Raw genomic sequence first — 17434 nt, forward strand, 5'->3', positions numbered from 1 at the left:
CGTTTTTTTTTTAAGATTTATTTATTTATTTATGATAGAGAGAGAGAGAGAGAGAGAGAGGCAGAGACACAGGAGGAGGGAGAAGCAGGCTCCACGCCGGGAGCCCAATGCGGGACTCGATCCTGGGACTCCAGGATCGCGCCCTGGGCCAAAGGCAGGCGCCAAACCGCTGAGCCACCCAGGGATTCCCCCCCCCCCCCCATTACGTTTTTGAGTCAAACCATATTGCTATATATATGTAAGTCTAATTCATTACTCTTGGCTGTTGCATAGTTTTATATCAAAAGTATACAACACAAATACTTAACCAGCCTCCTGGGAATACACTGAGGTGGCCTGTAACTCCTTACTTACAGGATCAGTGCTGCACCAAACATCCTTTTGGGTGTCTCCCTGCGTCTTGTGCAAGAATTTTCTTTTTAATAGACAGATAGGAGATTGCTGGTTCTAGGATACTTGTGGAACGTCTTTCACTAAAAATTGTGCAGCAGAATGGCTTCATCAGTTTCCTCCCACCAGGAGCATATCAGGAGTCTCTTTTCCAACATCTGCTGGCACTTACTACTGGCTAATTTACGAATTTCTGTCAAAACTGGTAGGTTAAAGCAGTACTCCATTTCTGCTTTAATTGAGCATCTCATCATACTGTTTTGCCATTTTTGTGAACTGCTTTTCCATCTATCCATCTGATCTGCCCCTCTTTTCTTTCAGGTTTCTGGTATTTTTCTATATGGGGTTTGCATTTTGTTCCTATTGGCGTCCTTACATGTTAAAAATGTTAGATCTCTGTTAGATGTGGATATTTTAAGTCTTCCCCCCATCTTGTCACCTGTTAACCTCATTTATGGTCTCCTTTTTATGATTACTCATAACTTTATTGAGTTGTAATTTATATACCATAAGATTCACCTTTTTAAAGTAGTTCACTGGTTTGTAGTATATTTTACTGAATGAGTATCACTGTAATCTAATTTTAGAGCACTTTTTTTTATTGGAGTTCGATTTGCCAACACATAGCATAACACCCAGTGCTCATCCCATCAAGTGCCCCCCTCAGTGCCTGTCACCCAGTCACCCCATCCCCCCGCCCACCTCCCCTTCCACTACCGCTTGTTTGCTTCCCAGAGTAAGGAGTCTCTCATGTTCTGTCTCCCTCACTGATATTTCCCACTCATTTTCTCTCCTTTCCCCTTTATTCCCTTTCATTATTTTTTATATTCCCCAAATGAATGAGATCACATAATGTTTGTCTTTCTCTGATTGACTTATTTCACTCAGCATAATATAGAGCACTTGGAAAAAAAAAAGGATTTTGTTTATTTATGCACGAGAGACACAGAGACATAGGCAGAGGGAGAAGCAGGCTCCCTGTAGGGAGCCCGGTATGGGACTTGATCCTGGAACTGAGCCGAGGGCAGACGCTCAACTGCTGAGCCACCCAGGTCCTCCTAATTTTAGAATATTCTTATTACTCCGTTAGTAGTCACTCTCCACTTTCATTATGCCCCTCCCCAGCCCTAGGCAACCACTAATCTACTTCTTGTCTCTTTTCATTTCCCTGCTTCTGGATGTTTCATACAAATGGGATTATACAACATGTGTTTGTTGTGACTGACTCTTTTGTTTAACATAGTGTTTTGTCTGTTTATCCAGATTATAGCATACATCAGTAGGTTGTTTCTTGCTAATGCCCAATAATATTCCATCATAAGGGTATACTGCATTTTGTTTATCCATTCATCAGTTGATGCACATTTAGATTGTTTCTACTTTGGGGCAATTATGAATATTGCTTCTGTGAATATTCATGTACAGTTTTTGTGTGAACATGTATTTTCATTTCTCTGGGATACATACCTAGAAGTGGAATGGCTGGATCATATGGTATCTCTATGTTTAAACTTTTGAGGAACTACCAAACTGCTTTTCCAAAGTGGCTGCAACACTTTACAGTCTTACCAGTAGTGCGGGATGATTCCATTTTCTTCATATCCTCACCACGACTTGTCTATCATTTTGGTTAGAGCCGACCTACCCTAGCAGGTATGAAGTTGTCGGGCATTGTGGTTTTGATTTGTACTTCCCTGATGGCTAATGACGTTGAACACATTTTCATGCACTTATTAGCCATATGTGTATCTTTTTGGAGAAATGTTCAAATCTATTTTTTAAATTGGATGATTTGTCTTTTATTATTGAACTGTAACACTTCTTTATATATTCTTTTTTTTTTAAAGATTTTAGTTATTCATGAGAGACACAGAGAGAGAGAGGCAGAGACACAGGCAGAAAGAGAAGCAGGCTCCATGCAGGGAGCCTGATGTGGGACTTGATCCCAGGACTCCAGGATCACGCCCTGGGCCAAAGGCAGGCGCTAAACTGCTGCACCACCCAAGGATCCCTTCTTTATATATTCTTGATACATGTCCTTTATCAGCTATGTGAACTACAAATAGTTTCACCTAATCTGTGAGTTTTCTCTTCACTTTCTTGATGGTGTTCTCTGAGGCAAAAAGAAAAAAAAAAAAATTCATTTTGTTAATATCCAGCTAGTCAGTGTTCTGTTTTACCTTTTGTGTTTTTGGTGTCGTATCTAATAAATCCTTGCCTAACTCAAAATTATGAAGAGTCACACTTACTTTTTTTTTTTAAGATTTTATTTATTTATTCATGAGAGACACACACAGAGAGAGGCAGAGACACAGGCAGAGGGAGAAGCAGGCTCCTCACGCTCTGAGCCGAAGTCAGGTGCTCAACTGCTAAGCAACCCAGGCATCCCCACACTTATGTTTTCACCTAAGAGCTTTATAGTTTACATATAGTTTACCACAAATGGTTTACATAGACCTAAACATAAATCTTTAAATTTTGTGTAGTCACTTCCATCATTTTTCTCCTTTTAGCTTGTGCTATTTACATCTTAAGAAATCCTTATCTATTGAAGATCATAAAATTTTTCTATATTTTCTCCTGCTAACCTTATTGTTTCTTCTTCTACATTTACATCTTCAATCCATTTGGATTTTGTTTTTGTTATGGCTTTGTAATATGTCTTAATATCTACCATTTTATTCTTTTTCAAACTTTTCTTATCTTGTCATGGACTTGTTCTTCCATAAACATTTTAAAATTTGTCTATAGAGTTCACAAAAGCTTTCTGAAGTTTTGAGTGGAAATTAATTGAAATTATAGGTTGATCTGGGAACAATTGATACCTTTTAATGTCAACTCATCTCACCCACGAATATGATCTAATTTCTCCATTTATTGTGTTTTCTCTGAGATTTACTTTAATAGAGTTTTTCAAATTTTCTCCACAAATCTCTTGGATTTTTTTTATTAAGATAATTCCTAGCTTCAATAATATTACTATTATAAGTGGTTTCTTATTTTGTCACATTGTTGCTGGTTACACTGTTACAACTCTCTCTCTCTGATCAGTTGCTGCTAGTATGGAGAAATGCAATCAGTTGTTTTTAGGTTGGTTTCATATCTAACTACTGTTCTGTACTCATGAATTCTAATGGTTTTTCTGTGGATTCTCTTGAGAATTCAAGGTGAAATAATTATGCCAGTTGCAAACACTGACATTTATCTCCTTTCTTCCAATTTTATACTTTGTTTTGCTTTTTATTATTTCCTTTAGTGGCTACTTTTTCTATAATTCTATTATATGGTAGTGAGGATAGCTGCATTCTTGTCTTGTTCCATTCTTTAACAAGAGTGTAGTTTTCTGTTAAATATGATGTTAGCTATAGGTTTGTAGATCATAGTCTTTATTAAAGAAAAGAAGTTCCTTTCCTTAGAATTTGAGATATCAAAGAAAACAGATACAATCCATGCATTACTTTCTAATGAAAAAAATTTTATAACAAAACTTATCACATGTGGTGGCTAAACCAGTTAATAATTAAGCCATGAAGAAAAGATGGTGGTAGGGAAGATAGGAGATTGGTCTCTTAATTCTACTTCTTTAAGAGCTAGGTTTTGTGGGTTTTTTTTTTTTTTTTTCACATGAATTAGTATTGAAATTTGTCAAACGCTCTGTCTGTACCTGGTGAGATGATCATCTGTTTCCCCCATCTCAATTTTCCATCTATTATTAGGGTGAATAATCTTAGCTATTGTAACAGTCCCAGCATTTCAAAGGCTTACACCAGGAATGCTATTTATTTATCTCTCATGATGCAGTCCAAGGATGTTGGTGAGATAGTGGACTCTCCTCACTTAGTTGTTTAGGAACACAGTCTCTTTCCAGCCAGTTGCTTCCCCATCTCCTTGGACCTAGGTCCTTCAGCAGGTTCTCCATGATGGCCAGAGAGGACACAGATCACTGCTCCTCACGTTCCATTGGCAAGGACTGGTCACACGATCCCACCTACTTATAAGGTGGCTGGGAAGTTTAATGGCATTCCCAGGAAGGAAAGGAGAACAGAGAGGTGGTGAGCAATGGTAACTTCCTCTATCATCTGTTAATGTAGGGAATTACATTGAGAGATTTGCTGACTTTGAATCATTTTTTATTATTTTATCATGACATATTCTCAACATTTTTTTGCATTCGATTAGATAATAATTTATTTAGATATTTGGCATCCATGTTTTTAAGTTAAACTGGCCTGTATTTTTCTTTTCTTGGACAATCTGTATTCCAAGTTTCAAAATTATGGTAAATTTAGGTTGGGTAATGTTTCCTCTTTTTTTAATTTTCTGTAGTAATACATTTAAGTAAAGATTGTTCCTTGGAAGTTGGTAGAATGTTCTTGTAAAACCTTCTAGAACTGAGACTTTATGCGGAAGAAGTGTTTTAAATTACTTCAGTTTCTCGGGATCCCTGGGTGGCGCAGCGGTTTGGCGCCTGCCTTTGGCCCAGGGCGCGATCCTGGAGACCCAGGATCGAATCCCACATCGGGCTCCCGGTGCATGGAGCCTGCTTCTCCCTCTGCCTGTGTCTCTGCCTCTCTCTCTCTCACTGTGTGCCTATCATAAATAAATAAAAAAAAAATTAAAAAAAAAATAATAAATTACTTCAGTTTCTTAAATGGCTATTCACATTTGCTATCATTTTTGTGCCAATTTTGGCAATTTTTCTGAAAATCTTGATTTCTGTGTTTTCAATATGTATTGTCATATAGTTATTTAGAGTTATACAGTTATTTATAGTTATGTAGAATAATATAGCTATATTATGTACATATATATTATTCTTTTATAAATTGTTAAATATCTGCTATATTTGTCATTTCCTCTTTTTTTCATAGTCTTTTTTTCCCATCTTCTGTCAGTTTTTCAGTTTCTCTGTGTTCAAATCCTTTGATTATGATGAGCACTGAGTAATGATGTATAGAATTGTCGAATCACTATAATGTACACCTGAAACTAACATAACACTGTATGTTAACTACTGGAATTAAAATTTAAAAACTTAAAACTTAATTTAAAAATAAAATTTAAATTTAAAAAAAAATTAAAGAAATACTTTGGGGTTTGTTAATCACCTTTATTTTGTGTCTTCTATATCTTCTGCTTCATTGATTTCTGCCCTTATGTTTTTTATTTCATTTCTTCTTGTTTCTTTATATGCAATAGCATACTCTAATATGCTATTTGTAAAAGTTTCAAACAACGTAGACACTTGTAAAGTAAGAAAGAAAAGCCCACTCCTGTCTCTTACAATCGCACTCTTTATAGGCAACCACCATTACCAAGTTGGTGTTTTTCTGGACGCTTTTCTCTTATATATTTGTCTACAACTTTTCCAATTAGGGCAATTAGATTGAATGTTTTGGTTTTTTAATAGTGGAATTTAATTGATTTATATTTATCAAGAGTTCATCCTTTTCCTTTTTTTTCTTAAGACTTATTCTGTATTAATCAAGGTGTCTGTTTCCATTCCTTCCTTCCTTCTTTTTATTTAGTGACTTGGAATTCTCTATCTTATGAGGAGCCCTCTTTAATTTCTTAAGCATAGACAAACTTATGTTTTCCTATAAATACCAAATATTAAACAGAATCTCTAATGTCCTCCCAAACATAAGAAACTTTTTTTTAAAGATTTTATTTATTTATTCATGAGAGAGAGAGAGAGGCAGAGACACAGGCAGAGGGAGAAGCAGGCTCCATGCAGGGAGCTGATGTGGGACTCGATCCCGGGACTCCAGGACCACACCCTGGGCCAAAGGCAGGCGCTAAACCACTGAGTCACCCAGGGATCACCAAAACTTTTTAAAAAATATTTTGTTTATTTATTTGAGAGAGAGTGAGGAAGAGTGAGCACAAGCAAGAGGAAGGGCAGAGGGAGAGGGAGAAATAGACACCCCATTGAGCAGGGAGCCTGATGCGGGACTCAATATCAGGACGGTAGGATCATGACTGAGCCATAGGCAGATGCTCAACCAACTAAGCCACCCACACACCCCATGAAACTTTGTAGTATGTTCTTAATTCTCTCCTCCTCCCCTACTTTCCCTCATAGGCACATACACACGTAAGTGTCTGCCCAGGAATTACTGAAATAATCTGGAAACTTCCTGTTGTTAATTCTTCATGCTTCAAAATACACTTTCCTTTTTTCTATTTTATTAATCTTTTGTTAACAATTGCATTAATCCATAACCTATTTCTGCAGTTGCCTATCACATAGGATAGGAAGGTTCACACATATGTTTCTTTTAGAGTTTTCATTGGCTTTCTGAATATTTTTAGTGATTGGTATGTCATGAATAATTCTTCTCTGGCTTCCTTATTTCTCAAAAATCTACTTTGGAATCCATGCTATTCTGGTCCTTGTTTGACCTTTGTTGGCACAAAAACATTCTGAAGTATTTGCAAATGCTAGTCACTTCCTCGTGTTTTACTGAGTTTACTTTTAGCTTAGTTAAACCAAGAGCAATATCAGTTTGTGTAAACTTAAACCACTAACTGAAGGCTCATGTAATGGCCCTGCCCCAGGGTTGGAGACTGGCTAGAGAAATATGAAAATAGCTTTGAGAATTCAGCTGCTGAATACCTTATGCTAAAAAGCTTAACATTTTAACATTTTGTTTATAATACTTAACTATTTGAGGGTAAAGTACAATGAGCACTGTCACAGTGAAACTATGGTAAAACTAACTCGGATGGTGTTTATCAAAAGCTTTTTATTTTTATTTTTTATTTTTTTTACTTTTTTAACTTAGTTTTTTTTTTTTAAGATTTATTTATTTATTCATGAGAGACAGAGAGAGTAAGAGAGAGAGGCAGAGACATAGGCAGAGGGAGAAGCAGGCTCTTCACAGGAGCCGATGCAGGACTGGATCCCGTATCCCGGGATCACGACCTGAGCAGCTGCCCAACCACTGAGCCACCCAGGCATCCCTAACTTAGTTTTTTAAAAACTAAAACTTTTTTGAAAATGGTTATTTATTTATTAGAGAGAGAGGCTGCATGCCTGCGCAAGCAGGGAGAGGGGCAGAGAGAGAGGAAGAGAAAGCCTCAAGCAGTCTACTCCGCTGAGCACGGATCCAGACATGGGGCTTTGTCCCAGGACCCTGAGATCATGACCTGAGCCAAAATCAAGAGGCTGTTACATAAATTTATTTGGAAAAGGAGTAGAAAAAAATAGTTCCAAACAAGTTATGTCTGGATGATTGAGACTACAGATTTTTGTGTTTTCCTATAATAAACATATATCACTTTGTTACCAGAAAAAGTGTATACATATATCTATATATCTTTTTTTACATATATCTATTTTTTAAATTAACCTGTTCCAACCCTAATAGGACTGCTTAGCATTTCACCATCTGCAGGCACTCCTGGGTGCTCCCATGCTCCTGGAACCCAGTGAGGTCCTGGTAGCCTGCTACAGAGCCAGAGGGGGATAACATCCTCAAGCCTTCCCTGTCACCTCTCCATTCAGTCCAAGATATTTGGTCTTGGTGGGCATATAATTATTCCTTTGGAGTAAAACGGAGGAGTATATACAAAATAGTTTTAAATTATTTCGATTGCCTTTTCTTCCCAACAGCCCTTTTAGGCAGGCTCACATCAGGATCCCACTTTTTCAGTGGGTTTGGAGCATTAAATATTAGAAGTAGATGCTGAAAGGGGTTCTCCTAGGTTCTTATTTATTCTCATACTATAATTTCTGTATTATTCTACATGGCCGTGAAATTTCTGTATGTTAGATATAATCATGGTTCTGCATCACCTGGGTTGGGGGTGCATATATTTAAATTTGGATTTCTCCTTTCTAGAATTACAGAATCTCTACTGAGAAGAAAAAAAATGTTTGCTGCAAGGCCTAATGCTTGGCAGAAACAATTGCTACCATTTGCATCGTAGAATTCTCAAGATGTTACTTCTTAGAGCTTGTTCCTGGAAACCTGAATTCCTTTGTGGGAATGGAGTTGGTAGGTCTCTGTTGAGTGACTAAATGCTATCTTTTTTGGAGAGTGGTCTTACAGCTCTGGTGTAAGCTTTCTCCTTCTACAAAGGAGCTGGGCTCTGCCCAGGGCCAGCTAGCTAGGTCCTGAGCCTAACAGAAGCCTGTTGTGGCATTCCAATAACATCTGCTAGGTTGTAGTAAGACCCTTGACTGGCCAACTCTTCCACCCCTCCCGGGGTCCTTCAACTCCTCTCCACCCCTATTGCCACTACTGCTGTGATTCAGGCAGTCACATCTCTTGCCTGGATAACACAGTGACTTCCTTCTGGTACCTACCTCCCCTTACCTCTTGCCTGTTTTTTCACGGAAGCCAGTGTGTGTTAATCTCCTTATTGCTGCTGTAACAAATTACCACAAAATGAGTGGCTTGACTGAAACAATACAAATTTATTATTTTACAGTTCTGAAGGTCAAAATCCTAAAACTAAAGTTTCAGCAAGGCTGTGTGCCTACTGGAGGCTCTGGATGAAACTCATTTTGCTGTCCCTTCCAGTTTCTTGAGGCTTCCTGCATTCCTTGGCTCATGGCCCCTTCTTCTGTCTTTAAAACCAACAAATCTTTCTCACACTGCACTGCTCTGATGCTCCTCATCTATAGTCAAGTCTCTCTGCTTCCCTCTTGTAAGGACACTTATGATTACATTGCACCCACCTGGATAATCCAGGATAATCTTCCCATCTCTAGATCCTTAATCACATTCTGCCATGTGCCTCTTGCCATGTTAGGGAACACATTAGCAACTTCCAAGGATTCAGACATCAGCATCTTTGGGAGGGCCATTATTCAGCCTATCACATAGTGTAGCCTTTTAAAAACACACACATCCAGCCAGATTATTCATCTGCCTAAAATTCTTATGTGGTACTCCAGTCCTCTGAGGATGAGGGCCTCTCCGGGGCTGCTGTGCAGGGTTCCTCACATCCCTTCTGCACCTCCCTCTGCCTCCTCTCTATCTACTCAGCCTCTGGCTTGCTGTCTGTGATCTAGCCTTTGTGCATGGTATGCTTTTTACCAAGGATGTTTCTCCTCTCCTAACTTCATTCCAGGCCTTCCTGAGGCTCCGGACAAGGTCAGGTCTCTGTAGGATGCTCATAGTACCTGTGTCACTCTGCTGTCACGCTTACCGAGGTTGTTATACCTTTGCATTTATTTAACTGGTCATTTGATTAATAATACATGCTTCTCCTATGTGAGTAAGTATCGCATATGGGCTGGGCCCATGTCTGGTTTTTGGCCACTGTTGCATCCCAGCACAGTGGCTGGCTTATGTATAGTAAGTATGTGGGGATACATGAATAAGTGAATGAATATTAACAGCATTGTCATCACCCTCTGTCCCCTTTACCCTGCTGCTGCTTCTGCACAGCATTTATTGCCTCTTCTCTTGTTGCTTCCCTCCACCAGAATGGAAGCCCACCAGAGCAGAGACTTTGTCTTTTGGGTTCATGCCAGGTCCTAGAGCAGTGTCTGGTCCATAACAGGAACTTGATAAATGGGAGATGCAAGATATGCAGGATGCTCAGAACCTCTCACAGAGCTTCGTATCTGATCCCTCTTGGAAATGAGCTATTACCATGTTCTTCATTTTAATTATTCATGCTAACTCAGTAATCAGGCAAATCAGCAGAGACCTTTAAAATGTTCAATTTTTTGTGAAGATTAAATGAATTAATAAATGTAAATCATTTAGAGCAGTATCTGGCACATGGCGAGCCCTGTGTGAGTTTGCTTGGTGTTGCTGTTAAGAGATGTTTGAGTCCTTAATAGTTTAGAATTTTTACTATGTCTATCACAACTCTGTGGTGGAATCACAAATGCAGAACTGAGTGGGTTCTCCCTGCACCTGGATACACCCAGCTGTTCCAGCTGCCTGAAGACAGGCCCAGGGAGGGTGGGGGAGGCGATTAAGGTGGATGATTTAGTCCATAACGTTGTGCTTTTTCTTGTTTTGCCTGCAGATGGCAGCACGCCCTGGACGTCTCTGCGCTGCCAGTAGTCCTGAGGCAGAACCGCAGAGAAGCAAGAAAATGGACTCCCTTCTACAGTCTGCAGTGTGAGCATGTGTGTGAGGACTGTTTACATTCTCTTTCGACCCCATTTGTCCTCAAGAGACGATAATTCTAAGTGTCATATTTGGGAGTAAGGTACTTGCTGTCTGTAAAGCTAAAGGCAATGCACCCCTTGTTGTCATTGTAATGAGAGGTCTAGGAGAGACCCTCTCCTCCGTCCCTCCCTGATTTTCAGCACCTACTTCCTGCGATGATGTTTCTTCCTTACTACTTGCAATCTCTATGACATCCTCCTTCAGTGTCCCCAGTCTCTTTTTGTAGGGAGCTTGATGTCGTAGTTCTTCGCCCTACCCTATGCCAGCTTTGCCCCGAGCTTTTGTGTGTCAGATACTATGCTGTGCGGTTTCCACCTCCTTCAGCCCCCACAAAAACCTGGTCAAATAGGGATATTACTCCTTTGTTATAAATGTGGAACCAAGGCTCAGAGGTTAAATTATGTCCAGAGCTCAGATGTAGCAAGGCAGGATGGCAGCCCAAGATCTCTGGAACTCTTGCCTCTTATCAGAAAATGAGGCTGGCCACCTCAGGGTAGAAGATGAATCATATTTGTTCTTGTAGACCTGAAAAAGGAACAAAGTAAAACTAATGGAAAACAAAATTATAGTCCCTAAACAACCTCTCTCTCTGAATTTAGCATTTTAACTTCACATAATCCTATTTTTCTTTCTTACTTCTTTTAACCTGAATTGTTGGTACACGAGTAAAATTTGCCTTTGTTGCTGTTTGCCTTATGTGAATCCTTATGTGCACCATTCCGTGTACCACTTGACGTGAGGTAGTTTTGTGGTTCATTTGGAGGACCTGTGACCTCCATAAATTGGTAAAGTTTGAAAAGTGTCCAAGTGTGAAAAGTCTTCTGTGCCCATCTGAGGATCCACATGCTGACAACCCTGAGCGCCCCAAGCAGGACTCTGTCTCAGCTTAGCTCTGATGACTGGTGCAACCAAAATCTTAAATGTTGTCACAATCAGTTATTTTATAAACCCGGTCACTCTTAAGTGCCTGCCCATATCTGACCATTTTAAAATGCTACAGTTAAAACGGGCCAGTTAAAGAAAAGCTGTCCTTTGCCCGTGGGGGGTATCTTCTTGAGCACTACTTTGGGGTACTTCCTCTCCAGCCACTCAGGACAAATAGCCTCAAGGACACATTCATTGTGGATGTTTCAGACTGATAGATTTACACAACAGTCACTTGCAAAAGCAACAGTCACTAACTTATGTGAGAGACTTTTTCCCTTGTCCTTAAAAAAAAAACAAAAAAAAAAAAACCAACTTCATTAGGCTATCGTTCTCATACCATACAATTTATCCATTTAAAATATATGATTGAATGGCTTTAGTGTATTTACAGAGTGTATGTCCATCACCAGAGTCAATTTTAGAACATTTTCCTACTCTAAAAGAAACTCTGTACCCCTGGATTGTCCCCCACCTCTACTCTGCCTTTTTCCCCCAGGCCCCCCGCCCCCAACCACTCACCTGCTTTCTGCCTCTTGTAGGTTTCCTATACTGGTCATTATAGAAATAGCGCCACAACACCTATGGTCTTCTGTGTCTGGCTTCTTCCATTTCGCACGATGTTTTCAAGGCTCATCCATGTCACAGCATGTGTCAGTACTCCATTCATTTTCATTGCCAAATATTCCATTGTATGGTTATACCACTTTTGTTTATTCATGCATCATTTGGTGGACATTTGGGGTTGTTTGCAGTTTGGGCGATTGTGAACAATGCTGTGAATATTTTGGAGTGCATTGCATGGGCCTCATTGGGTTCTGTGACTCTGTAAAACTGTGAGGAGCAAGTCCAGCTTCTAAAAATTTGAGAGAGGACAAGAATCATGTTGACGTTGTTTGTAATTTTAAGGGACAGTTTCTTTGCATAGACATAGATTTGCATTTAGAGTGATTAACTGTATAACACAAGGTTACACCCAAAAGGTATTTAGATATAATTCTTCTCTGTATCACTTGAGTCTTCAAGTTCTAATGTTTTGCTATTCTTATTTTAAAAAAGAACAAGAAAGATATTTGTGTTGGTCCTGAGGTCTCACTTGAAATGATGTGGAATTAGTTGGGTGGCAGGTGGCAGAGGGACTTTTTTTCCGGGTACATTTGGCAGCTGGGTGGGTGAGGTGGAGGCAGGGGCCGAGAGAGGAAGAAGGCAGGAGGAAAATCTGGGATGATGTGGGCCACACATCTGTTCTTCTTATAGCTTCCCTGTGGCCCACCCCCATGGCCACAGGGCACTGACAGGTCATGCTTAGTGTGGCTCTTGCTTGGTATCTGGGTGACGTGCTTCGCAGCTGAGTACCTGTGGGGTCTAGTTTCACTCTGCTTCTGACTCACAGAGCTCTGGTGTTGGGCTGCTGGTTTTTAGTAAAAGCAGGTGTTAGGAAGAATATGTTGAAGGACAGATCAAGCCCCCAAGGGACTCTGATAGGTGCAGTACTAAAAACATTTCCGGGCTGTTTGTTGTGTGTATGTATGTGTGTGTATGTGTGTGTGTTTCACATCACTTAACAGTTTTCAGTTTAACTGTGTTTTCCTTCCTGAAATCTTTAAACGAGGTTAGTCCTTGTGATTTATTCTATGCTTTTTTTTTTTTTTTTTTTTTTTTAGGGAGTTCCTCTGCTTCTCACATCTGGGTTTGAGTTAGAGATCATTTTTTTTTTTCTTTTCAAACTGACCAAGCATGCAGAAATAGGAGTGATTTGAGTTTGCCTCCAATTTAACTTACTTCTTTATCTTTATTTTTCTTCCCTTGGGACATGAGGGAGTACTAGGGGGCGTTTTAACTGAATTTCTGACTCAGGTGAGTCAGCAGGAATTTGTTATTTATTATTTAATGCCTGATGGGAGACACATAGTAAGAGAAGAGACAGTCACCCTCAAGGATCCCACCTTGTGATTTGAGAGTCAAAACTTTGTTCCCTGGGTGCCTGGGTGGTTCAGTCAGTTAAGTGTCTGCCTTGGGCTCAGGTCATGATCCCGGAGTCCTGGGATGGAGCCCTGCATTGGACTCCTTGCTCATCAGGGAGTCTGCTTCTCCCTCTGCCTGTGCCCCTCCCCATCACTCGTGCTCTCTCGCTTTACTTGCTCTCTCTCCAATAAATACATAAAATAATAAAGAAAAAAAAAAAGAATAGGAAATAAAGCACCTGGCTGGCTCAGTTGGTAGAGCATGGGACTCTTAATCTCAGGGTTGTGAGTTTGAGCCCCATGTTGAGGTATAGAGCTGACTTAAAAAAAAAAAATCTTAAAAAAAAAAAAAAGAATAGGAAGTAAAGACTTTTGAACAGGAACACGAGCTTACTACTGTTTCAAATAGAGATTTTTATTTCCATTTTACACCTGAGAAAACCAGTGCTTTTCAAATATCTTCTTTTCAAATAATTCTCCAAGGTCACGTAGCCAGTGGAGCTTGGATCCACCAGACCCCAGAATACATATAGGTGTGCACTGCTCTGAGTCTTCCAGCCAGTTCCGCCCCATGTCACCCTGTGAGGCTATACGTGACTGCATTTGTTTGTCAGCGTCACTCCCTGGGCTGAACCGGTTAGGGGAAGAAAGGGGACTTTGGGTAAGTCACTTCCCAGCCTGTCTGAGGCCCTGGGAAAGCAGGGGCCGGCACTCAGCCAGGCCCCCTTGGTCGGCGCAGCAATAGTCCAGGCACGTTCCCAGGGCGGCAGAGACCTTGCAGGGAATTTTGGAGCTACAGGTCCCCGGGCAAGTCTTTTCCTCCAAAGTGGGAGCCGCAGGGCTGATAGTGATCCGGGCGGGGTGACAGCACAGCTGCAGCCCCAGCACACGTTGACTCTTGTTACGGCCCTGCTCCTTCAGGGCAGGCAGGAGAACATGAGGATTTGGTTTGTCCTGAAGTTTTTTAGTCATTCCTTCCCTTGACCCTTCCTAGAGTATTCTGCAAATAGTTAAGCACCTACAACGTACCAGGTGAACTTGTGACAATGAACAGAACAACCCAAGGCCCTGGATCACCCTTGCTTGACCCTTCTGGTCTCACCTGTAGAATTTGGCGAGTCATAGCATTCCTATCCAAAGGGAGGGAGGGAGGAAGAAAATGACTTAAGGGTCTCTCCCTTCTTGGCAGTCTCTGATTCTGTAGACAGGATTCCACAGAATGTTCTTAAAGGGATTAGGACTATCCCTTAAATCATGTCCAAGGGTTTGTGAGTTATATTTGTATTATGCAACCTCTGCCCCTTCCTTTTTTTTTTCTTTTTCTTTCAAAACACTTTTGTATCTGTCCTTGATCTTTATTTTTTTTAAGATTTTATTTATTTATTTGAGAGAGAGCACAAGCAGGAAGAGGAGCAGAGGAAGAGAAATAAGCAGATTCCCCACTGAGCAGGGAGCCCAATTCAGGGCTTCAACCCAGGATCCTGGGATCATGACCCGAGCCGAAGGCAGACGCTTAACCGACTGAGCCACCCAGACGCCCCTGTCCTTGATCTTTATAAAGTAATTCTGTATGTCACAGTGGACATGGTACGGAGACCCAGGTTCAGCTTTATTAACCATGGTCTGTGGGCATGCTCCCTAACTTCCCTGTTCCTCCACAGTTTCCTCATCTACAAATGGAAAGGAAAATAGCTACCTCTGAGGGCACTATGAGGGTAAATGTGACAATGTTTCTAGCACAGGGCCTGGCTCAGAGTAAAACTTCAGTGAATGGTAATTACAATGATGATTATATATAATTATTCCCATATAAAAGAAAGGAAAGCCTTAGATCAGGGAGGGTAAGTGACTTGCCTGATAGTCATGTGGAGAGTTAGAGGCAAAGCTGGAAATAGGAGCCAGGGCTCATGGGGTCGGTGGCCAGTGCTCTCTCTCCCCAGGATTCATTCTAGTCTCTAGAAGGAAATGTTAGTACACATGGACAGTTCTTTCTGAGTCTAATCCCCTGGTAGATGGTTCTGGCTTCTGTAGGGGATTTTGTAGGGGATCAGCACTCAGGACTCTCGATCCTGGGCATTGGGAGCCCCTCAGCAAGGGGCACCTGTGATACTAGTGGACAGGAAGCCTCTCTTTGTTTTCTGAGAAGTATAGGGAGCTCGAGGCTGTGTGCTTCCAGTGCTCTCCTGCTTCCGCCTTGCCTGCTTGCTGGCCAGATCCTACAGAAGCCCCCTGGGGCTTCACAGAGACCACGCCTGGCCTGGGGTGGGCACTGGGACAGGCATGCACATAGCAGGTGAGTACTCCAGAATTCTCCATCCCTGAGCAGAGCCAGTCGTTACTATGGTGGGAGGACTTTTAGGCTTCAGCCTAGGAATTGGGTACAGGAGGAATCTCCTTAAAACCCTTTGGAAAAAGAAACACTACTTTTGCCATTCGGGGCCAGGGTGGCAGACACCCTTTGCATACAGCTGCCCCACTCACTCTGTCGCCAGAGGACTGTTCCCACTGGTCTTAGGTACACAGTGGTGGCCCTTGCTCCTGGTGAAGGACAATGATGGATTGCCCAGATGGGTTTCCCCAGGAAATGGATAGTGCTTGGAATTTTGCTTCAAATGGTCTAGCAAAGTGGAGAAGGCCACAGTCGGTCAGGCGTGGATTTGAATCCCAGCTCTGCTTCTTCGTGTGTGGGGCTGGGTGGGACATGCTTGGAAAGTTATTTAGCCTCCTTGGCTTTCAGTTTCTCCATCTGTAAAATGAGAATACCTACCTCACAGGAATGCAGTGTGAAACAAATAAAGTAACCTGTGTGAACGTGGCACATGCTAGGCCTGGGGTGGCCCTCATTCCTGTCATTATTATTAAACACATCACTGGGTCCCACTAGTATATGGGTGGAAACCGCTTTCGCGTGTGGCTCAGCCTCAGGGAGCCTGTGCATCTGCCATGACACAGCAGACCCCAGCTTCACAGGCTGATTCCAGAGCCCTGCCTTGCCTCCCCAACAGGGCGGTGGTTGACTTTGGTGGCCTTGAGAGATCAGGTCTTGCTCTGGCCTGTCCCCCAGCCCCCTTTCTGGCCTGAGCTGCCCCAGAGGGAACATCTGCCCTACCTTGGATGCTTTTCTGAGGACACTGCCGATCCTCCTTTGGTAGCCATTTAGGAGTCTGTAGCAACAGTGGCTTCTTCCTCATTTCCCTTGCAGTGTCTGTTTCAGGCCCATCCATCCATCATCCAGAGTAGTTAGGGACTTACTCTGAGAGTGTGCTCAGTCCTGGGGTGGACAGGCAGACAGCCTGATGATGTTCCACAGGCATGTGGACGGTGAGGCCTTTCTGCCTCTGTGATTGTGGAATGGAGCATTCAGCACCAGTGTAGCCAGACAGTGTCCCCACCTTCCTTCCACCTGAGTCACCAGACCTCAGCTGGCTCCTTCCTCCCAGGTCTATTTGCTGGGCTCTGGGAGTGAAGAAGTGGCCTGGGGGCCAACTGGGTGACTTGAGGAGCTGAGTGGCTGTATCCGGCCTGGCCTGCAGTCCCTGGGGTGACTGGTGTGATGGGTGGGGGTGGATCTGCTCCAACCACAGCAGCCACTGAGGGGTTATTTAGGGACTTTGAAGCCTGAGAACTAACATGCCCCCTGGAGGTGCCTTCATACAATGAGCATTAGGCACCCCTGTGTGCCTCAGAAGACTATGTGAAAACAGCCACATACGTGAGTTGGTCTAGAGCTGCCTCCAGCCCAGGGGGCAGGGCTGCCAGTAGCCACCAGGGAGCTCCACTGTTCTCAGAAGGATCTGAGGCTGACCAAGGAGTCAGGCTGGCTGTGTTGCTGTTTATCTGAGCAGCTTCCATGACAACCAGGAGATAAATACCTGAGGTCAAGAGAAGCCTGGAGCGAGGTTAGGTGTCTGAATAGATGGGACCTGTACTGTGATTTGGAGACCCTTACGTGACCAATCTTCCAGGTGGCCTATTCAACATGCCTAATTAGTTTTTTAGTTAATTAACTAATTA

The 17434-nt window shown here is 42.0% G+C and overlaps 1 protein-coding gene across 2 annotated transcripts in view; it reads left to right on the forward strand.

The window, feature by feature from the left end:
* The window catches only part of RAD50 (RAD50 double strand break repair protein), a 230072-nt gene that overhangs the window by 2349 nt on the left and 210289 nt on the right, over window positions 1–17434 (forward strand). The window contains exons 2-3 of one of the 2 annotated variants that reach the window (XM_038552122.1): window positions 8238–8393; window positions 10387–10489. The gene's annotated coding sequence lies outside the window, so the exon portion shown is untranslated. The remainder of the gene's footprint in view (window positions 1–8237; window positions 8394–10386; window positions 10490–17434) is intronic. The other variant, XM_038552121.1, reaches the window with a different exon arrangement.

The sequence above is a fragment of the Canis lupus genome, chromosome 11 (assembly GCF_011100685.1).
Source record: "Canis lupus familiaris isolate Mischka breed German Shepherd chromosome 11, alternate assembly UU_Cfam_GSD_1.0, whole genome shotgun sequence".
Classification (NCBI taxonomy): Eukaryota; Metazoa; Chordata; class Mammalia; order Carnivora; family Canidae; genus Canis; species Canis lupus.